This window comes from Palaemon carinicauda, chromosome 22 (assembly GCF_036898095.1).
Source record: "Palaemon carinicauda isolate YSFRI2023 chromosome 22, ASM3689809v2, whole genome shotgun sequence".
NCBI classification, from domain to species: domain Eukaryota; kingdom Metazoa; phylum Arthropoda; class Malacostraca; order Decapoda; family Palaemonidae; genus Palaemon; species Palaemon carinicauda.
The window spans coordinates 19,693,788-19,717,909 of record NC_090746.1 but is presented as its reverse complement, the minus strand read 5'-3'; the positions used below and the strand labels follow the sequence as shown (position 1 = coordinate 19,717,909).

Genomic DNA, 24,122 nt, shown 5'->3' with positions numbered 1-24,122 from the left:
CTTGCACACATCCTTGTGGAGGGTCCATTCGATTGGAATTACTTGACCTTTCCGACTGAGACAATCTGCTAGGACGTTCAAGTCGCCCTGGATGAACCTCGTTACTAGGGAGATGCCTCGATCTTTTGACCAGATGAGCAGGTCCCTTGCGATCTCGTACAAAGTCAGTGAGTGGGTACCTCCCTGTTTGGAAATGTACGCCAAGGCCGTGGTGTTGTCCGAGTTTACCTCCACCACCTTGCCTCGAAGGAGATTCTCGAAGCTTATCAAGGCCAGATGAACCGCCAAAAGCTCCTTGCTGTTGATATGCATGCTCCTCTGACTCGAGTTCCACAGACCTGAGCATTCCCGACCGTCCAGCGTCGCGCCCCAGCCCAAGTCCGATGCGTCCGAGAAGAGAACGTGGTTGGGTATCTGAACTGCCAGGGGAAGACCCTCTCGTAGGCTGATATTGTCCTTCCACCAAGTCAGACAAGACTTTATCTTTTCGGAAATCGGGATCGAGACCGCCTCTAGCGTCTTGTCCTTTTTCCAGTGAAAAGCCAGATGGAATTGAAGAGGACGGATGTGTAGCCTTCCTAGCGAGACAAATTGCTCCAGGGATGACAGCGTCCCTACCAGCCTCATCCACAGCCTGACTGAGCAGCGTTCTTTCTTCAGCATCTTCTGGATGGAGAGCAGGGCTTGATCTATTCTGGGGGCCGACGGAAAAGCCCGAAAAACTTGACTGTGAATCTCCATCCCTAAATACAGAATAGTTTGGGATGGGACCAGCTGTGACTTTTCCAAATTGACAAGGAGTCCCAATTCCTTGGCCAGATATAGAGTCCAATTGAGATCCTTCAGACAGCGATGACTGGAAGAGGCTCTGAGAAGCCAGTCGTCCAAGTACAGGGAGGCTCTGATCTCCGATAGCTCGAAACTGGTACCCCACATTCCTGTCAACAAACCTCAGAAACGGTTGGGAATCCGGGTGTATAGGAATGTGGAAGTATGCCTCCTGAAGGTCGAGAGAGACCATCCAGTCGCCTTCCATAAATGCTGTCAAGACAGCCTGGTAGACTTCATCGCGAAGTTTGTCTTGACAATGAACACATTGAGCGCACTTGCCTCTTACGTACTCCTGCAGTGAACATGGCTGCCAAATCATGGAGCCATCCCTGAGGGACTTGCCCCTGCAGAGAACGTGGCTGTCATGACATAATTGTACAGCAAAACTTCAAAAGCTCGAAAACAGCTGTGAAGTTGACCTGTAAAATCTTGGAGCGTCTCCTGGCCAGGCACCAGGGAGAGTCTACGAGATTTGAGAAGTCTATCTGGGCAGAGGCAGGAACTCCCAAGCCGAGAACTTCTCTCGTGTCATATCAGACTCTCGCTCTAAAAGCCAGTTTAAAAGAAGGGAAAGCAAAGGCTGTATCCCCCAAACTCCTCCTGGTGATAAACCAGTCGCCTAGCAAACGTAAAGCTCTCTAGGAGAGCGAGAGAGCACTAGCTTATAAAACAACGGCTTCGAAGTAGCTAGGCCTAGTGTAAGCTCTGACGTTTAGGCGAACGAGGAGCAGCAGTTACAAAAAGATCCGGACAAAGATCCTTAAAAATCAGCATGATTTATTTAAAGTCCATAGAGGGCTAAGCAGCTTTAGGCTCCTCTCCGTCTGACAGAGTCCTCAAGGGAATATCAGTAGGAGGGGGAACAGCAACTTCCTCATCTAAAGGAACCTTGTCCGATAATTTAATAAAGGCGGTGAGATATAAAATATATAGAGGAAAATCTATAATTAATTTATAACGTGATAAGATAATTGCTAAAAGCCTAAACACACTTCCGTCTAAGGGAAGGGTCGGCCATTTAAAAGTCAAAGAAAGTCCATACTCTCTTTGTCATCAAAAATTAAATCTATCCAAAAACGAGTTCAAGATTTAAGATGAAGATAAAACACCTGCACTGCGAAAGCTCAAACCATAATGAAGTACTTCACCAAATATGTTGAGAAAACTCCAGGTTCTACAGCGAGTAAAAGTACGTCTTGTCGACACGTCGACAGAGAAGAAATTGAGTCTTTGTTTACATCGAGAGAGTGGTATCTGGCCGACAGTTGGCGCTGGTGGGCACACCCGCAACCTGTATAGCGATCGCTGGCGAGTTTTTACTGTTTTTTGTCTGTCGAGCAACAGAGTTGCAGCTATTATATATTCACCGGCTAAGTTAAATATTTAAAATTGTGATTTTACATTAATAAATAGGTACCTTAGACAAAAAATGGTTGAGTAATGGAAATGGATGCACTTTTGTAAATATGACCAAGGGTGTTTTAGATATAAAACAATTTGCTTTCATTAAAAAAACTATTTCAAACATGAAATATGGATATTCTCCTGGCCAATAATGCAATACAGTAATCTGAATTTCCAATATTCCAAGCAGAGGTTGTGAGTTGTACCACTTAACACCAAAAGGGAACTTAAATTAACAAACTCTCTCTTAATTTGAGATAACAATTTATATATTTTTCCCAAATCATACTATTTATTTTAAACAAATCATTTAGATTTTATTCAATAGTTTATCTTAGACTAAATCTGATTATCAGATTGTTAATAATCTATTTTATCTTGTCTTGCTTTTTTGGCATCTATGAAAATTATTGTCAGTTGCTTTGGTTATACGTTCTAGTATCCAAAACAGTGTTCATCACAGTGCTTTCCCTATTTGAACACTAACAAATTCACTTGGGAATACAACTTAAAATGCAATAAATACTCATCACAATCTGAAAAGAGGATATGTGTATTTAAAATGGTTTTCCTTATGCATGAATGCTAACAAATTTAACAAGGAAGCCCACTGAAACTCAATAAACACTAATGAAACTGCTAGTAAAGTTATTAAAAACACTCCCTCTTGATTACAGTACCCTAATCAGCATATCTTAAGTCAAACAACTTATGAATATAAAAATTTTGTTAATGAGGTGCAATGGTTGGGTCAAGACTGGAAATCAATTTTAAAAATAAGACAATATTAGGCAATAGACGAGTCTTATGCCGGTCAGTACATCTGCGTTAGAGAAAGATTAAGGCTTAAACGGGACACAGAATTGCAAGTCATTTTTGAATCAGACAACAATATATAGATTCTATTCCTTGGAAAAGGCTGTTTCCACAGATTTGGAAGAAAAAGAGGCATCCAAACTTATCTTATTGAACTTATTAGGGTCTTTCTCAGCAATAAGGTTACATACATAAGGTCCCCAACTTACAGACAAAATATATTCTGAAAAGCTTTTTATAAGTCGTTTGTTGCAAGTCGATAATTGTTACATTTTAGCCTATGGTAGGTCTGGTCTAACTCGCATACCTATGATTTTCAGCTGAAAAAGTCAACAAATACATGTAGTGCCATTTCTTATGAAATAAACATCAGGTTATTGTAAATGTTATTTTACCTACTGTTTTAAATCATATAATAGGTTGTTTTAACATTATGACATCCAATTAAACAATGGAAACGCAAACAAACAGCTACATGCACTGCGTAGTGTTTACCTCTTATCGATCACAAAAAAAATCAGCTGCTTAACGGGTAGGTGATATAAATATGACAAATTCGTAGGTAACTTTTATTTTTCCTAACTATACAAACCTTAGCTATTTAATATGGGTAATTACTTTCGGCGTAGCTGAAATGACGAGCCATTAGATTTTTAACGAGGGTTTATTACCCCACCGCGAGTTAGCGGAGGGGTAGGGAAGGTAGCCTGCTACCCCCCCCCCCTCACACACACACACCTGTGCTTGAGCTCACTTTGCTTAGAGGTAGGACTTCACGGGGGATAGGGCTGGCGGGCAAGTTTGATTAAATAGCTAAGGTTTGTATAGTTAGGAAAAATACAAATTACCTACGAATTTGTCATTTGTTCCGTAACTGAAATACATACCACGCTATTTAATATGGGTGACTCACCCATTAGGAAGGGTGGCAAGTCCCAGCCAGTACTGGCTTTTGGCTTTGCCCGGGGACTCAGTATCTGAGTGTGTCAGCACTCAACAATAAGGAGTCCCTGCACCTCGCTAGAACCTTGCTGCACAAGTGCTGCGGCCTACGTAAGCTGTGTGTGAAGGTATGAAGTGTGACTCGTCCTAGGAAGTTGACCTGTAGTCCTTTAGATGGAAACTTTAGGCTAGGACTCTCCCAATACCACCTCGTCAGGGTATGGGGACGTGACAGTATTAGCTTAATAATAGGAACACAAGGAAACATGGTTTACCTGCAGTGGTTCGAGGTCAGCTGTGCAGAGAACCCAGGATGCTGCTTTCCCCAAGAGAGGGGAGGATGAAGAAAAGAATAAGGGCCAGACAAACATTTTCATTCATGCAGACTAAGACCGGGTAACAATGCCCTCAACCTTCTGCTACTTGTCCATTAAGGAGCCTGAGGTTTTAAACCAGCTGTTGTGCAGCCACCACAAGGTCGATAGAGAACGTATCGAGCCTCCTGTGGGTCACATCTTGCAGGTAGTGGCCTGTGAAGGTCGTCTGACGCTTCCACACCCCAGCTTGTAGAACCTGCGTCACTGAAAAGTTCTTCTTGAAGGCCAGGGATGTAGCTACGCCCCTGACATCATGTGCTCTTGGACGACGTGATGGAGGGTCAGGATTCAGGGACAGATGGATCACCCTACGAATCCATGCCGAGATGGTATTCTTGGTAACCCTCCTCTTTGTTCTCCCAGTGCTCACAAACAATGCCTGCACTTGGTGACGAACTGCAGCCGTTCTTTTGAGATATAGCCTCAGACTCCTTACTGGACACAGTAGGAGATGGTCTGGGTCATCTGTTACAGAACGAAGACTCGAAATCTGGAAAGAGTTGAACCGAGGGTCCGGCACTCCCGGATTCTGAGTCTTGGCAACAAACTCAGGGACGAATCTGAACGTTACCTCCCCCCCATCCCCTTGAATAGGCGATGTCATACGAGAGACCATGAAGTTCACCGACTCGCTTGGCCGAGGCCAAAGCTAGTAGGAACACCGTCTTCCAAGTTAGGTGGCAATCTGAAGCCTGGCGTAATGGTTCGTAGGGAGGTCTCTTAACAGACCTGAGAACTCGAACCACGTTCCATGGAGGAGGTCTCACTTCCGACTGAGGGCAGGTAAGTTCATAACTTCGTATGAGTAGGGAAAGTTCCAGTGAGGAAGAAATGTCCACTCCTTTGACCCTGAAGGCTAGACTTAAGGCTGAGCAATAGCCTTTCACTGCCGAGACTGAACGGCGCATTTCTTCTCGCAAATACACAAAGAACTCCGCTATTGCTGGAATAGTGGCATCGAGTGGAGAGATACCCCTTCTACGACACCCACCACAGAAAACACGCCACTTTGCCTGGTAGACCCCTGCGGATGACCTTTGCAGGTGTCCAGACATCCTGTTTGCAACTTGTTATTATTATTATTATTATTACTATCCAAGCTACAACCCTAATTGGAAAAGCAAGATGCCACAAGCCCAGGGGCTCCAACAGGGAAAAATAGCCCAGTGAGGAAAGGAAATAAATAACTGAAGAGAACAAATTAACAATAAATCATTCAAAAAAAGTAATGTCAAAAGAGATATATCATATATAAACTATTAACAACGTCAACAACAAATATGTCATATATAAACTATAAAAAGACTCATGTCCGCCTGGTCAACAAAAAAGCATTTGCTCCAACTTTGAACTTTTGAAGTTCTACTGATTCAACAACCCGATTAGGAAGATCATTCCACAACTTGGTAACAGCTGGAATAAAACTTCTTGAGTACTGCGTAGTATTGAGTCTTATGATGGAGAAGGCCTGGCTATTAGAATTAACTGCCTGCCTAGTATTACGAACAGGATAGAATTGTCCAGGGAGATCTGAATGTAAAGGATGGTCAGAGTTATGAAAAATCTTATGCAACATGCATAATGAACTAATTGATCGACGGTGCCAGAGATTAATATCTAGATCAGGAATAAGAAATTTAATAGACCGTAAGTTTCTGTCCAACAAATTAAGATGAGAATCAGCAGCTGAAGACCAGACAGGAGAACAATACTCAAAACAAGGTAGAATAAAAGAATTAAAACACTTCTTCAGAATAGATTGATCACCGAATATCTTAAAAGACTTTCTCAATAAGCCAATTTTTTGTGCAATTGAAGAAGACACAGACCTTATATGTTTCTCAAAAGTAAATTTGCTGTCAAGAATCACACCTAAAATTTTGAAAGAGTCATACAAATTTAAAGAAACATTATCAATACTGAGATCCGGATGCTGAGGAGCCACCGTCCTTGACCTACTTACAATCATACTTTGAGTTTTGTTAGGATTCAACTTCATACCCCATAATTTGCACCATGCACTAATTTTAGCTAAATCTCTATTAAGGGATTAACCAACCCCAGATCTACATTCAGGGGATGGAATTGATGCAAAGAGAGTAGCATCATCTGCATATGCAACAAGCTTATTTTCTAGGCCAAACCACATGTCATGTGTATATAGTATGAAAAGTAATGGGCCAAGAACACTACCCTGTGGAACACCGGATATCACATTCCTATACTCACTATGGTGCCCATCAACAACAACTCTTTGAGATCTACTACTTAAAAAATCAATAATAATGCTAAGAAACGACCCACCCACTCCCAACTGTTTCAGTTTGAAAACAAGGGCCTCATGATTAACACGGTCAAAGGCAGCACTAAAATCAAGGCCAATCATACGAACTTCCCGACCACAATCAAGGGATTTCTGTACTGCATTAGAGATTGTAAGAAGGGCATCACATGCTCCAAGGCCTTTCCGAAAACCAAATTGCAAACTAGGGAATAGATAATTACTTTCAGCAAACCTATTAAGACGTTTTGCCAGAAGACGTTCAAAAACTTTAGATAATATGGGAGTTATGGAAATTGGGCGGTAATCAGTGGGACTTGAGCTACCACAAACACATTTACATAGAGGAGTAACATTACCAATTCTCCAACAAGTGCTAAAAGCTCCTCTTCTTGCTAACTTGCGTAAAATAACAGATAACTTTGGAGCTAAGAAATCTGCTGTCTTTATGAAAAACAAAGGAAAAATACCATTAGGGTCTGAACCTCCATAAGCATCAAGGTCCATCAACAGAGCTTTAATCTCACGAGATCGAAAAGCTAAACTAGTTAGTTTAGCCTCAGGAAAACAGGAATGAGGAAGTTCAAGTTTTTCATTACTCTGCTTACTGTCAAAAACATCAGCCAAAAGGGTTGCCTTTTCCTTTGGACAGTGAGTGACTGAGCCATCTGGTTTAAGTAAAGGAGGAACTGTTGCATCTACACCAAAGAGTGCAGATTTAAGGGTAGACCACCATTTATGTTCCTGAGTTGTACCAGAGAGGGTTTCTTTTATGATTAAATTGTACTCCTTTTCAGTTGAGGCATAAAGTCTCTGAGCAAAAGCTCGAAGCTGAGTATAGTTGTTCCAGGTCAAATCTGATCTGTTACTCTTCCAAAGGTGATAGGCCTCCTGCTTCTCCAAATAAGCACGTCTACAATCATCATTGAACCACGGTTTGTCCTTCACTCGGTACCTTAGCACACGAGAAGGGATACGCCTATCAATTATATTGACTAGATTCTCATTCAAAGGGACAACAGGATCTACACTATTATATAATTGTGACCAATTCAAGCACAAAAGATCATGCAAAATCCCATTCCAGTCTGCTTGGGATTTCATATAAATTTTACAAGAATATGATATATCAGGGACAGGCTGCTCAGTCTTCACTAATAATGAAATCAAGGCATGATCAGAAGTCCCGACTGGAGAACCAACCTTACTAGTTATAACGCCAGGGGAGTCAGTGTATACGAGGTCCAAGCAATTACCAGACCTGTGAGTAGCTTCATTTATGATTTGCTCACAGCCTGATTCCGAGGCAAAGTCTAAAGCTCTTAAGCCATGGCGATCGGTAGGAGAGATAGAACTCAACCACTCCCTATGGTGAGCATTAAAATCACCAACAAAGACAAACGAAGCCTTTCTATCATCTTCTTGTATCTTAGCCATAATGGTAAGAAGACAATCGAAGATAGAATCATCCAAGTCTGGATTCCGGTAGATTGAAAACAAATAAAAGTTGTTATGCCTGCCACAAACTTTTATTACCTGAATCTCATGACATCCACATTGATAGCAGGACTTATGAGAAGCAGGGTACTCGGTCCTAATATACACCGCCATTCCCCTGGCCCTAGGAATGGAATCACGTTTCAGCATTATTGGCTTCTTAAAACCAGTTATAAGGAGCTCAGATGAGTGCCTCATATTAGAAACCAAAGTTTCTGAGCACAAAAGAATATCATACTGTCTGGACGCAACTGTAAGGTCTCGGATATTTGCATGAAGACCACGAATATTGCAATACAGAAGACGACATTGACGAAATCTAGGACGTACTGGTCCCGGATTTCGCTCAATGTCTCCAGACAGCATAAGAATTAATAGAAATAAAAAAGAGACATCATACTTAAAAACTAGATTAACAAGAATTAAAACAAAAACAATATGTACAGAATAATAATAAAAGTGATTGATGATATCCATAGACTATAGTAAAAAGTCGGAAAAACTGGTCAACATGGAGGAGCCGATACACCATGCAAGGCTAAATACCCTCCAGGATAGCCACTTCAACTGAAGGGAGGACAGTAAGGATGGTTTTGAGAAGAAAAAATCGGGAAAAAGGAAAAGACAACCTCTTGATAAACCACCAGGCATCCATGTCCCATCTATTAAGCCTGCCCAACACACCATTTCAAAAAAACAAGAGGAAGAAAAAAAAATAAGACAGAATAGTGTGCCCGAGTGCACCCTCAAGCAAGAGAACTCCAACCCAAGACAGTGGAAGACCACGGTACAGAGGCTATGGCACTACCCAAGACTAGAGGACAATGGTTTAATTTTGGAGTGTCCTTCTCCTAGAAGAGCTGCTTACCATAGCTAAAGAGTCTCTTCTACCCTTACCAAGAGGAAAGTACACTGAACAAATTGCAGTGCAGTAATTAACCCCTTGGGTGAAGAAGTGTTAAGTATCTCATTGTTGTCAGATGTATGAGGAAAGACGAGAATATGTAAAGAATAGGCCAGACTATTCTGTGTAAGTGTAGGCAAAGAAAAAATAAGCCGTGACTAGAGAGAGGGGTCCAATGCAATACTGTCTGGCCAGTCAAAGGATCCAATACCTCTCTAGTGGTAGTATCCTCTCTCAGCAAGGAGATGCTGGACTCCAGGCGGGTGTGAAGTCATAGCGAAGCTACGGCTTTGTGAAAGATGTTGGCGTGTGGTTGTTTGAGTAGCTCGTGTCGTGGAGGGAGTTCTCTCGGAAGTTCCGTTAGGAGTTAAGGAAGGTCTGAAAACCATCCCGCGTGATGCCATAGCTGAGCTATAAGGGTCAACGAGAGATTGACCGATATTCTGGTCTTGTTGAGCACCCTCCTCGTCAGACAGAACGGGGGAAAGGCGTAAGCGTCGATGTTGTCCCACCGTTGTTGGAAGGCATCTTGCCTGAGTGCCTTGGGATCCAGGACTGGGGAGCAGTACAGCGGGAGCTTGAAGTTCAGCGCTGTAGCGAACAGATCCACAGTCGGGGAACCCCACAAAGTCAGGACTTTGTTGGCTACTAGATGATCAAAAGACCACTAGGTACTCACTATCTGAGACGCTCTGCTCAGACTGTCGGCGAGCACATTCCTCTTGCCTGGAATGAAGCGAGCCGATAGTGGAATCGAGTGGACTTCGGTCCATCTCAGTATCTCTACTGCGAGATGGGATAGCTGCTTTGAAAATGTACCTCCTTGCTTGTTGATGTAAGCCACTACAGTGGTATTGTCGCTCATCACCACCACAGAGTGACCCACCAGGTATTGTTGGAACTGTTGGAGGGCCAGGAATACGGCCTTCATTTCTAGCAGATTTATATGGAGGCACTTTTCTGATTCTGACCACAGGCCCGGGGTCCTGTGATGCAGAACGTGGGCCCCCCACCCTTTCTTTGAAGCGTCCGAAAACAGCATCAAATCCAGGGGGAGAACGATTAGATCCACTCCCCTTCGTAGCCTCTCGTCTGTCACCCACCACTGAAGGTCCGTCTGTTCTGCAGGACCCATAGGGATCATGACGTCCGGGGAATCGTGACCCTGATTCCACCGAAACTTGAGTCACTATTGGAAAGATCTCATTCTGAGGCGACCGTTGGGAACTAGACGGGCCAAGGATGAGAGGTGACCGAGGAGACGTAACCACGATTGGGCTGGAAGCTCTTCTCGTCTGAGGAAAGGACTCACGACCCTCCTCAGCCTTGCTATCCTGTCGTCTGATGGGAAGGCTTTGTGGAGATTGGTGTTTATGATCATGCCTAGATATACCAGTCTTTGAGTGGGAAGCAGAGAAGACTTCTCGAGATTTACCATGATCCCTAGATCTTGGCAAAGTCCCAGAAGTTTGTCTCGGTGTAGAAGAAGGGCTAACTCCGAGTCTGCTAGGATCAGCCAGTCGTCCAGATAACGGAGGAGACAGATGCTGATCATGTGTGCCCGCGACGATATTAGGGTGAACACTCTGGTGAAAACCTGTGGTGCTGTGGAGAGACCGAAACACAGCACCTTTTACTGGTAGATCTTGTTGTCTAGGCTGAATCTTAAGTACTTCCTTGAAGACGGATGGACTGGGATCTGGAAGTACGCGTCCTTCAGGTCCAGTGTACACATGAAGTCTTGCGGTCTCACTGCAAGTCTGACTGTGTCTGCAGTCTCCATGCTGAACGGGGTCTGCTTGACAAACCTGTTCAGAGCTGAGAGGTCGATGACTGGTCTCCTGTTGTCTAGGCTGAATCTTAAGTATTTCCTTGAAGACGGATGGACTGGGATCTGGAAGTACGCGTCCTTCAGGTCCAGTGTACACATGAAGTCTTGCGGTCTCACTGCAAATCTGACTGTCTGCAGTCTCCATGCTGAACAGGGTCTGCTTGACAAACCTGTTCAGAGCTGAGAGGTCGATGACTGGTCTCCAGCCTCCAGACGCCTTCTTTACAAGAAAAAGTCGACTGAAGAAGCCTGGGGACCAGTCGACAACCTCTTGGAGAGTGCCTTTCTTCAACATGGTCTCGACTTCTGCCCGAAGGGCTTGCCCCCTTGCCGATCCCATGACAAGGGAGCTCAACGACACTGCATTCGCTGTTAGGGAAGGTAGAGATGTTGTGAACGGGACACGATATCCTTGACTGATTACGGAAATCGTCCAGGAATCGGCCCCGAGTTGCTGCCACCTTGTCACGCAACTTTGTAGGCATCCCCCCTAGCGTTTGCGGCCTCGGCCGCTCCCTCTAGGATTCTTTCCTCCCCTGGAGGACTTTTTGCCTTTCTTGTCCTTGACTGGAAAGGGCTTAGACACCATTGTCTTCACTGTAGCTGCTGGTTTCGTGGTCTTGGTAGGACGTGATTGCTGGGTTGCTGGAGGTTTATAGGGCTTTGATGTTAAAGCTCTATGTAGTAGAAAGTCCTGGTTGGACTTCCTCCACCTCTCAGCTGCCTGCTCCACGTCCTTAGGCTCGAACAAGTTCTTCCCCAAGATGGAAGAATGTCTGAGCCTGTTGATCTCGGCACTGGGGACCTTTTGGTGGAATCTCTCAGACACCGCATCTCGACGTTTCAAGATGGTATTAGCCCACAAGTTCGAGACTTGGTGGTCTAGAAACTCGATTGTACGAGTGTCTGAGAGTAAAAAGGTCTCCATGGCCTTCCTGGTACTCTCTTTGGACATGTCCTCAGATCGTAACAGGATGCCCAGAGACACCCTAGCCAGATGTCCAGCCACGAAGTTGCCTGCATGGCACACTTCGCCACCTTCTCCTGACTAAGGATCTCCGTTGCCGAGAACGAGACTTGCCGGTTAGAGAGTCTCTCTAGAGGGACCCCCCTGGTAAGCTCTTCCATAGAGTGGTGTAGGGGAAGAGCTAAACAAGTCTCCTCCATGATGTCAAAGTACCTCCTCTGATGGACACGAGGAGGCGGGAGGAGTTTGTTACCGGCGCTGAATCAGCTGGAGGAGGCAAGCTTGGAGAGCTGGCCTTCGACCTTGTCTCTGGCACTCTTAACCCCTTGAGACCAGGGCAAAGCCGCGCTGGCCTTTGAGGGTTTTTGAGTACCAAAGACTCGGTCCAAGACCGTGTCCTTGCCCTCACGAGGGGGAACCTCTGGATCCGCAAACCCATTGAGATTCCTCATAAGGGTCAGAACCTGCCAGAATGCATGCTCTGATTCCTGCAGCTCCCCTCCTGAAGGGCTAGTAGCGAAGTCTCCTGTCCCCAAAGGCTCTTCTTGGGGGGACTCGTGGACGTTCTCTGAGGGCTTGGCTGGCTCCGGTCTAATCCTTGAGGATGAGTTAGGCAAAGTCTTAGAGTCCTTCGACTCCCTCCTGGGAGGGATGCAGGACTCCAACAGTGATGGTGGGAGGCTCTTCTCCACCCCTACCTGAGAAGACTTCCCGGCGCGAGGTGGGGTTTCCCTCATTGGTGCGATGGGGGAATGCCTCACCTCGCGTAACTCCCCTGAGGACGGGAAATCTTCGTCCGAAGGGGAGGGAGTGAAAGTCTGGGGGGGTGAGGAGGCCTTCCTCAAAGACTTCCGAGGAGTCAGCTTCGCCCTTGGAGAAGTTACCACATCAGATACTCCTTTCTTCCTCTTCAGGGGAGTAGAAGCTGCCAATGATTTGTGGCCCAGCTCAGAGAGAACAGGCTTAAAAGCCTGCATGACCACTCTGACCAGGGACCCAAACCAAGGCTGCTGACTCAGAAACTCCCTCTGGAGGGAAGGGGATCGTTAGATCCCTAGGAGGAGTTACCAAAGGAGGGTTTGCCTGAAAAGAAGGAGAAAAGTCCCTGGACCTATCCGGAATCCTCCCTCACCCCGGCCCGCGCGCTGTTCTGCGCTTGCGGGGGGAGGGGGGGGATGCGACGATGATGACCTGGTCGGGCGTTGTCCTGCAGCCTTACGCGTGGGATCGCGCTAGCGCTCGCGCGATGGGATTTGCCCTGGGTCACGCGCGCGCGAATGTTGGTGCGCGCGGGCGAGAGATGGCGCGCAGAAGGCTGGATGAGCGCTCGCGCAGGATCTGGCCGAAGAGCCCTTGAGGGCGATAACGTTGGGCGCGCGCGCAGGAGATATATCCCTTGCTCGGAGACTGCGCACGATGGCGCGCGTCGGAGACTGCGCGCGATGGCGCTCAGGTGAAGGATGGCGCGCAGGCGGGGTCCGATGGCGCGCAGGCGATCATTGGCGCGCAGGCGATCATTGGCGCGTTGGTGAGCGCTGGGGAGCAGGGGAAGAAGTTACCTTCCCCATTGCGCCCAGATCCGAAGATCGTGGGCGCGCAGGAGATCGTTGGCGAGCAGGAGATCGTTGGCGCACAGGCGAGCGCTGGCGTGCAGGAGAACGGTGGCGCGCAGTAGCGCGCTGGCTAACAGGAGAGCGCTGTCGCGCAGGAGAGCACTGGCGCGTAGTTAACTGGCGCGCTATAACAGGAACGTCTGCAGGCGAGCGCTTGCGCGCAGGTGATCATTGGCGCGCAGGGGAGACCTAGCGCGTAAGGGACTTATACACAAATTTGTGCGAAAGCCCTTTATGCCTCGAAGAGACCGTTGCCCGTTTTACAACTGGATGAGTTGGCGCCCACAGCGCGTCAGCAGCCAGGAACGGCGACGGCAGGTCAGCAGGTCTGGCGGGTGGAAGGTCAGCGTGCCCTTTGTAACGACGACCTTCCACCGAAGGAGATCGCGAACAATCTGCGGAGAGGTTCAGGGATGTAGCTGGTAGAGTCGGAGAACGACGGCGAGGTTCCTCTGCGGCAGACTGCGGAGATGATGAACCGAAGAGACGCCTCCTAACACCCTTGTGAGGTGAAGGAAGGCCTCTACAGCGAAGAGGAAGGCGGGCTTTACGCCTTATACGCCTTATGGGGGTCCTGGGTCAGCGGGCTGACCAACAGCAGTCCTCCGAAGAGGAGTCTCTGTGAGTGAACTTCCCCGAGGGGGAGAATCACCGGCAGTAGAGACCGATAGACTTAGTTCCTCCCTCGAAGGATGTTTGGAGGGGGGAACTAAGCCTTCAGCTACATCAGCAACATCAGGAGCAGAGGTTTGATAAAACTCATCGGAAGCCTCTGCCACAACAACGTCGACGATAGACAGAGGATCAACCTCTGCTAAAGTCGGCGATTGTTTGACAGCTGCCCCCAACAAGATCATGTCAAACAAGGCTTCCTTGGAGGGCGAACCCTCAAGCCCCAAGGAAGCCCAAAGCTGCAACAAATCATTATTAGACACATTTACATTAAAATCCTCCCCCGGGGGAGGAGGAGGAGCTGCCTCGCTATGGGAGGCAACTCCCTCTCCCAAACCCTGAGATCGGTCAACAGAACTACGGCCTACGCTACCACTCGACAGTTTCTCGGAAGAAACCGATCGAGTGGGAGCTTCGGAGGAGGTTTGGGCCACGGAAGAAGAGCCCTTGGGATTTTCTACTTTCAAAGAAACCTTCGAAGGAGAAATATCCCGTCTGGACTTCTCCTTCCGGCGCCAAGAAAACCTCTCCACACATTATTCTTATTACACCGTTTCGACCGCCGACATATACGTGCCACAAGGGCGGTCAGGTAATCGAGGACACTTACGCATCGCAGAGGCCAACTTCACACACACTCTGTCAAAGGAAAAGCAAAAAGATTAGCAATGGCTGTCAAAGAAGGCGAGGGTGACAGCGGACACGTCCGACTACCACCCGAGCCGAGAGCAAAGTGAGCTCAAGCACGGTGTGTGTGAGGGGGGGGGGGGAGCAAGCTACCCTCCCTACCCCCCGCTAACTAGCGGTGGGGTAGTAAACCCTCGTTAAAAATCTAATGGCTCGTCATTTCAGCTACGCCGAAAGTAATTACCCATATTAAATAGCGTGGTGTGTATTTCAGTTACGGAACAAATTATACTTATCTTACTGTAATTTGTTTTTAAATTACTGCTTTGTATATTGAATATATATACAGGTTACCTTTATTGCTTTATCATGATATTACACAATAGAAACTTGCACAAAGAATAGGCCATACGTAGTATTTACATTTTACTTGCCGATTGAATATTATGCGTACACTAATGTAATTAGTTTTTAAATTACTGCTTGGTATATTCAATATATACATTCAGAAGGTTATCTTACTGTTTTGTTACTCAGCCCTCAATATTCGTGGGTTCTATTTTCGCAGATTCAATCATTCCCAATACAGAGAACAGTATAACCTATCAAATGAAAATTCACCCATTCACGGATTCACGGTATGTACTCTCAAGGCTAAATGATTTCAAACCAACCATCACCTGGCCTGCTTTGGGCTGTTTTTTTTCTCCACACAGCACAACACCCCCATCTCTGGGCGACTCAGTCTCACGTTTTTCCTAGCGTGTGCATCTCCCGCTTCAATCCTCTTTGTGTAGCATCATGTTGTGATTTTAAAAAAAATTTGTCCAAATACAATGTGTTTAAAGTATCTTTAGTATAAAGTGTGATACTGTACGTACATTATGCTACCACATGCGCCAAACAGTTGATGGCTCAGGAGTTTAATCATGCTTCAGACTTATTGCATAGGACTTCGTATGCAAATGGTTAGTGATGTTATACTGTTACTTTTTATTTTAATTTTTAACGTAATATGTCTAGTGTATTCATTATGTGTTAGTGATATTGTTATGTTAATTACTGTACAGTATTGTATAAAAAATACCATGTACCATACTGTACAATAGTTATAGGCTAAGGTTTTGGGAATTGATATAACTACAAAAAACAGCCATCACTTACAAGAGATAAGTTGTACTGCATACTGTACCTTAGCTAATTAAGCTGTACTGCATTGATGAATTGTACTTATATTACAGTAATATGCACTACAGTATCAGTGAGTATTGTCAAATAGTATGAACAGTCTTTAGTTGTTAATACATTAGCATTAGTATACAGTAAAGTACGTTGTTGGGACGAGTTGTCTTAGTACATACTGGACGTATATACGAACAGTACAATACTTTTTTAATGAATACTGAAGTACAATGCTCATACTTTGATAGAAAACCTATTAAAACAATACACTGGGTTACCTATTGTAAGCAATGGTTAGTGAGTTGGTATTTTAAAAGATGACCCACCCTAGGACAGCAAGCATTGCGAATTCTCAATCTTCGGGCCTTGTTCTGCTACCTAACCCCCGTGAATTATGAGGGCTGACTGTATGCTATTACAAGATAGAAACCTACACAAATAAATGGCCATATGTATTGTGGTAAATTTTACATTTTACTCAATCAAATCAGGTGGCTTGAAGGGTTGCTGTAAATATTATATTGAATACTTTTTTTTTTTTTTTTAAATTACTGCTTGATCTACTGTATTCAATAAATTTATGTGGAACATTTAGGGTAAAAAATGGTCTGCTGTACTTAAAACCAGTAACAAATTATTTTGGTCATATCCTATCCATCCTGATATCATGCCTTATGCTGCCAATTAAATATATCTGGTCAGTAGCCTGTGACTGGAGAAATTGAGTAGACAGAGAATGGCACATTAGTTGCCACTTTCTGCTTGAATCCTCATTCCTTTACTAAGTGCAAATGTTACTTGATGAGAAGAAAATGAGAACATAAAATTTTTTAATTTTACGGGTAAAGGTCAATCAATCCGAACTCATAGAGAAGAAACAATATGAACACCAGGGGAGGTTCATAAAAATAATATTTATTAAAGAAGGGCGATATATCAAATAAATTTTTCTGTGATAAATAGAAAAAAAATTATTTGAAATACTTTACACTTATTTCTGTCAAACTTTATTCAGCCTTACTTTCTATCCTTTCATTATGTTTACCAATAATTAAGTTAAGAATAAGATTCATGCATTTATCAATGGATTGAAATGTACATTAGTAGGATTTCTATGAAATATAGGGATAGCATACATCAGTGATATATACTATAGTATAAAAGCATTGCCTTATATGAAACAAGACAATTTTACTAACAAAAAAGTCTAACACTAACAAGATTGAAACGACAAATAAAAAAATTACTGCTAGTCAACTTCTGAGATTAAAACTTGAGCACCGTATCCTTCAAAAATGTATGAGGGAACCAAGGTTCCTAATTCTATCCATGGAAAGAGAAATGTTATTTTCCTTAGTAAAATAAATTTTTGAATATACTTACCTGATGATCATATAGCTGCAACTCTGTTGCTCGACAGAAAAAACCTACGGGCGGAATACGCCAGCGATCGCTATACAGGTGGGGGTGTACATCAACAGCGCCATCTGTCAAAGGTACTCAAGTACTCGATGTCAACAAAGAACCAATTTTCTCCTCTGTCCACTGGGTCTCTAATGGGGAGGAAGGGTGGGTCCTTTAATTTATGATCATCGGGTAAGTATATTCAAAAATTTATTTTACTAAGGAAAATAACATTTTTCAATATTAAACTTACCCGATGATCATATAGCTGATTCACACCCAGGGGGGTGGGTAGAGACCAGCATTACATGTTGACATTATTATGAGCTAAGTATTCCGTATTTCATTTTAGCAGTTATTCAAAATAACAAGCATAAAATAAATAAGTACCTGGTAAGGAAGACGACTTGAACAATTACTCTGCCTTTTTAAGTACGTCTTCCTTACTGAGCCTCGCGATCCTCATAGGATGCTGAGCGACTCCTAGGAGCTGAAGTATGAAGGGTTGCAACCCATACTAAAGGTCCTCATCAAAACCTCTAATCTAGGCGCTTCTCAAGAAATGATTTTGACCACCCGCCAAATCAAGTAGGATGCGAAAGGCTTCTTAGCCTTCCGGACAACCCAAAAATATTTCAAGAGAAAGATTAAAAAGGGTTCTGGAATTAGGGAATTGTAGTGGTGGAGCCCCCACCACTACTGCACTCGTTGCTACGAATGGTCCCAGAGTGTAGCAGTTCTCGTAAAGAGACTGGACATTCTTAAGATAAAAGACGCGAACACTGATTTGCTTTTCCAATAGGTTGCGTCGAATATACTTTGCAGAGATCTATTTTGTTCAAAGGCCACGGAAGTTGTGACAGCTCTAACTTCGTGTGTCCTTACCTTCAGCCAAGCTTGGTCTTCCTCATTCAGAAGGGAATGAGCTTCTCGTATTAACAGTCTGATAAAATAGGATAAAGAATTCTCTGACATAGGCAAAGATGGATTCTTAACTGAACATCATAAAGCTTCAGACGGGCCTCGTAAAGGTTTTTAAAATAGAACTTAAGAGCTCTTACAGGACATAATACTCTTTCTAGTTCATTTCCAACCATACGATAAGTTTGGAATATCGAACGATATTGGTCAAGGCCGAGAAGGCAGCTCGTGTTTGGCTAGAAAACCAAGTTGTAGAACATGTAGCCGTTTCGGATGAGAATCCGATGTTCCTGCTGAAGGCATGAATCTCACTGACTCTTTTAGCTGTGGTTAAGCATATCAGGAAAAGTCTTAAAGGTGAGATCTTTCAGGGAGGCTGATTGAAGTGGTTCGAACCTGTCTGACAAGGAATTCTTAGAACCACGTCTAAATTCCAACCAGGTGTAACCAAACGACGCTCCTTCGTGGTCTCAAAAGACTTAAGGAGGTCCTGTAGATCTTTATTGTTGGAAAGATCTAAGCCTCTGTGACGGAAGACTGATGCCAACATGCTTCTGTAACCCTTGATAGTGGGAGCTGAAAGAGATCGTTCTTTCCTCAGATATAAGAGGAAGTCAGCTATTTGAGTTACAGAGGTACTGGTCGAGGATGCGGATACTGACTTGCACCAGTTTCGGAAGATTTCCCACTTCGATTGGTAGACTCTAAGGGTGGATGTTCTCCTTGCTCTAGCAATCGCTCTGGTTGCCTCCTTCGAAAAATCTCTAGTTCTCGAGAGTCTTTCGATATTCTGAAGGCAGTCAGACGAAGAGCGTGGAGGCCTTGGAGTACCTTCTTTACGCGTGGCAGACGTAGCAGGTCCACCCTTAGGGGAAGTGTTCTGGGAACGTCTACTAGCCATCGAAGTACCTCGGTGAGTTATTCTCTCGCGGGCCAGAGGGAAGCAACTAGCGTCAACTTTGTCCCTTCGTGAGAGGCGAACTTCTGCAGTACCTTGTTGACAATCTAGAACGGAGGGAATGCATATAGATCTAGATGTGACCAATCTAGTAGAAAGGCATCTATATGAACTACTGCTGGGTCCGGGATAGGTGAGCAAAGTATTGGGAGCCTCTAGGTCATCGAGGTTGCGAAGAGACCTATGGTTGGCTGGCCCCAGGTGGCCCAAAGTCTCTTGCATACATCCTTGTGGAGGGTCCAATATGTTGGAATTATTAGTCCCTTCCTACTGAGACAATCTGCTATGACATTCAAGTTGCCTTGGATGAACCTCGTTACTAGTGAAAAGTCTAGACCTGTTGAACAGGAGAGGAGGTCTCTTGCGAACTCGTACCATGTCAGAGAGTAGGTCCCTCCTTGCTTGGAGATGTACGTCAAAGCAGGGTGTTGACCGTGTTCACCTCCACCACTTTGCCTTGAAGGAGAGACCTGAAGCTTTTCCAGGTCAGACGTACTGCCAGAAGCTTCTTGCAGTTGAAATGCATTGTCCTTTGACTCGAGTTCCATAATCCCGAGCATTCCCTACCGCCTAATGTCGCACCCCAGCCTACGTCCGATGCGTCCGAGAAGAGAACATGGTTGGGAGTCTGAACAGTCAGGGGAAGACCCTTTCAAAGGTTGATAAAGTCCTTTCACCAAGTCAGACCAGACTTTATCTTTCCGGAAACCGGGATCGAGACCGCTTCTAGCGTCTAGTCCTTTTCCAGTGAAAAGCTAGATGATACAGAAGAGGACGGAGGTGTAGTCTTCCAAGTGACACAAATTGAACCACGGATGACAGTGTCCTAACCAGACTCATCCACAGCCTGACAGGGCAGTGTTCCTTCTTCAGCATCTTCTGGATGGATAGCAGGGCTGGGGGTTGATCGTCTTGTTCAGCAATGTCCTCATCAGAGGGTTCCTCATCCGAAACTGATGAGGAAACGGCAACGGAGTGGGCAACGTCTGACTCGCTGAATCCGGTCGCACTGGTGGATGCGTGACGGAGCCGGACACAAGATCATGGTACTGCTGCACAGTCTGTGAACTGTCAACCATGGGGACGCGAGGAAGTACAGCGTCAACCCGAAACTGTCTAGACTGTCTGGGTTGTGCAGTTAACCCCCTACAGGGTTGCTGAGGATGCCGCACTGCGTCACAACAAGTCATCTCTGCTGGTTGTAGAACGTCTTCCTAGTGACACACTGAACGTCCACAACCACCTCCGAGAGTCGCTTAACGTCAACGTGCGACTGGCAACCCACACTGGGTCGCACCGGTGGAGGAACCATCTCAACTGGCGGACGTGAGTAGGATACCTCAGCGTCAACAGGGCGTACAACCAACCGGTAGGAAGGTTGTTGGCTAGAAGGTTCTTCTCCGTAAAAAATCCTCTAACAAGGACACAAGCTTGGACTGCATGTCTTGCAACAAAGCCCATTAGGGTCTATGGGAGCAGGTGTGGCAACAGACGGGGTTAGCGACTGAAGCGGAACCATTTACCATCCCTGGAAGCCTTGTTATGCTTTAATTAAAGTCCATAGGAGGTTAAGCAGCTTAAGGCTCCTCTCCAAATGACAGAGTCCTCAAAGGAATATCAGAAGGAGGGAGAACAGCACTTTCTCATCTACAGGAACCATGTCCGAGAAAAGCTAGGTTATCTCAGTGAGGGTCTCACTGGTGCAAAAGCAGCAGACCAGAAGGCAACGTTATGTAACTGCTTGACAGTCTGTGAACTGTCAAAAACTGAACTGTCAACCACAACAGGTGCGTGAGGACATACAGCACTGGTGCATTAGTAGCAGACCAGAAGGCAACGTCATGTAACTGCTTGACAGTCTGTGAGCTGGCAACAACCAAAGCTGTGTGGGGAAGCCTCAACTCCTGACTGACTAGTCTGCTGCGGGTGAGTGGCGGTAACCACAGTGGGTTGCGGAGGCTGACACACCGCGTCAAAACACGGCAGCTTGTGGTAGCTCACGCACGGCAACGGAGTGCTCCGTGTGTCTGTGGGAGTCAGCATGCGTCTGGCAGGGACGACTGCGCATGGGTGGAGGAGCTCTCACAACAAGAGTGTGGGAGCAGGCAGCCATGCTGGGCGCACAACCGTGGCAGGTTGTAGGCAAACGGGTGCATCGTCAACCTTCTCCGCAGTCGGAGTGTGGGAGCAGACAACAACCAAAGCGGAGTGGTGGTGCGTGGTGGGGACTGCCGTGGGTTGCGGAAACTAACGCATCGCGTCAAAACACGGCAGCTTGACTCCACCTTCCCACTGCTGATGCGGTAGCTCACGCATATTAACGGAGGGAGCCGCACGTCGGCTAACGTTAACATGCGTCTGGCAGGGTCGATTGCGCATCGGAGGTGGAGCTCTCCGCAGCCGGAGTGTGGGAGCAGGCAGCCTCAGCGTGAGCTGGGTGCACAACAGTGGCAGGTTGAAGGCTAACGAGAGCAGTGTCAACCTTCTCCGCACGAAACTCCTGCATAACCGCAGCTAACTGAGTCTGCATAGACTGCAGTAAAGACCACTTAGGGTCTACAAAAAACGGCAACAGACGGAGCTACTGTCCGTCGTGACTGAGGGTCTAAAACAGCTGGTGCGGCAACAGACGGAGTTACTGCCTGTTGCGGTACCACCTTGCCTCTCTTGGGAGGTGTGCAGTCGTCGGATGACTGCAGCGAGTCCGAACTGACCCAGTGGCTACACCTAGGCCGTTGGACTTGCGTGGAAGGGACCGACTTGCACTTAAAAGCTGCAAGATTTGGTCCATGGTTTCTTACGAGAAACCTCTTCCGCAGACGAGGAATAAATGGGCTCTCTCGTCTTTGTGTGGGTGGGGCGATCTCACGTCGGCAAACGTGTGTAGATACGCCCGAAACCACGGAGGGAAAAACGTCTGTTCGTCGATCAAGGCCTGTGGAACCCATAAGTCGTTCGACATTACTTCTCCCCTGGGCTTGGGAGCTTGTAAGAGGTCCCGGACTAGGTGAACAACTGCCACGAACAGACGAACCCTCGGACGCAACACTGTAACACTTTGCGCATATCACTTTATCACTTTTGATTTTCTGTTTGCACTTATTTCACTGAAATCGAAACTTTAACTGATTTCTACCTGAAACACGCAATCCTATCCTTCATTAAAAGGTAGTCATTGCGAAAACAGTTTTACAATGCAACAGAAAAACATAAATAAAGATAAAGAATTCAGTGGCTGGAAAAGAGACTAAACACTAGATCAAATAAACTACGTTTACAATCTCTCACCGCATAAAGCCTGGGAACAAGAATAAAACCCTAGAAACGTTTTACCTTCTTCCCCTACAGCGACTAGGGAGAAGAGTAAAAAACGAGAACAACGTTACCCGCTTGAACGAAACGTTTATTCTCCTCTCTCTCCCTCCGTCTCTATCTCTCTCTCTCTTCTCTCTTGAATTAGCACCTGAGAGAAGAGCCCAATTATATATCGTTAAAACATGTTATTTGCTAAAGGAAAAAACTGAAAGGTTTCCCAAATAAAAAGTTCCTTAATTTAGAATTTAAACTCTTTAAGCTAAGAAAGAATGAACGAAACGCTAGAATCGGTTTACTCTTACTGCAAAGTGAAACCGTGATACACTCTCTCTCTATCGTAACGATAGAGCGCAAGTTGAACGTTCTGAACGTCAACAACTGCGGAGACTAAAAACTAAACGTTAGTTCATCTTTGAAAACAGTACGAGACTATCAAAGAAATTCTTCCATAAAACATTAAAATTAAAAAAGTATTAAATTCTTTAAAGGTTAAATACGATAAAACGGGCTCAATGTTAATTAACTTCGGTTCCAAGTTAGGACCGCCTACTATTAGGAAAGGTCGCATATAAACAAACATAAAAATTTATTTTTATAAGTTTATAATAATTGGAAAGTTAACCGAAGAGGCCTAAAAAGGCGGAGATATAAATAAATGGATCTATAACGTGTTAAGCAAAATTACCAAAAACCTAAACACACTTCCGTCTAAGGGAAGGGTCGGCCATTTAAAAGTGAAAGAGAGTCCATACTCTCTTCGTCACCATAATTAAATCTATCGAAAATGAATTCAAGTTTTGAAATGAAGATAAAACCCCTGCATAGCGAAAGCTCAAAACTGGAATAGTGTACTTCACCAAATCGTTGTGAAAACAAATCCAGTTAGGGACGGCGTATTTAGTAGGTCCTGCCATTGGCACGACAGAGGAAAAATTGGTTCTTTGTTGACATCGAGTACTTGAGTACCTTTGACAGATGGCGCTGTTGATGTACACCCCCACCTGTATAGCGATCGCTGGCGTATTCCGCCCGTAGGTTTTTTCTGTCGAGCAACAGAGTTGCAGCTATATGATCATCGGGTAAGTTTAATATTGAAAAAATAGAATTTAAATAATAAAATTACCTATTTCTTCACTTACCTAGAGTACATATTGCTTCTTTCTTGAAGCTGATAAAATGTCAACGTCTATCCTTAAACAAAAAGTTTCCTGTTTTCTTCTTTTTACTACTCTATGGTTCTAGTGTAGCATTGGGATCATATAGCAGTGCATGGCAATACTGCCATGTGGGTTGATCATATTGGTTTGTCTTTCACTCTTGAAGTTGAAACTAGTTCAACATACTCTTGACATTACTAGTCATTGATCTCAAAACTACACTAGACGGATAGGAAAATTTCTAGAATAAAAAACAAGAAATTTTTGGCTTAATGGTAGACAGCGATATCTAACCAACTTTTAGAAAGAAACTATGTGAATGTCAGGGGAGGTTAAGAGAATTATTGACATTTCCTAAGCATAGTAAAAGATAATTCCATCTAAGAATTCATGTCCCTTCTACATAAAAAACTGAATAAGTAA

General features: G+C 45.0%; 1 protein-coding gene across 1 annotated transcript in view; it reads right to left on the bottom strand.

The window, feature by feature from the left end:
- Positions 1–24,122, bottom strand: part of LOC137616354 (uncharacterized) — a 335,573-nt gene that overhangs the window by 274,766 nt on the left and 36,685 nt on the right. The window lies entirely within an intron of this gene.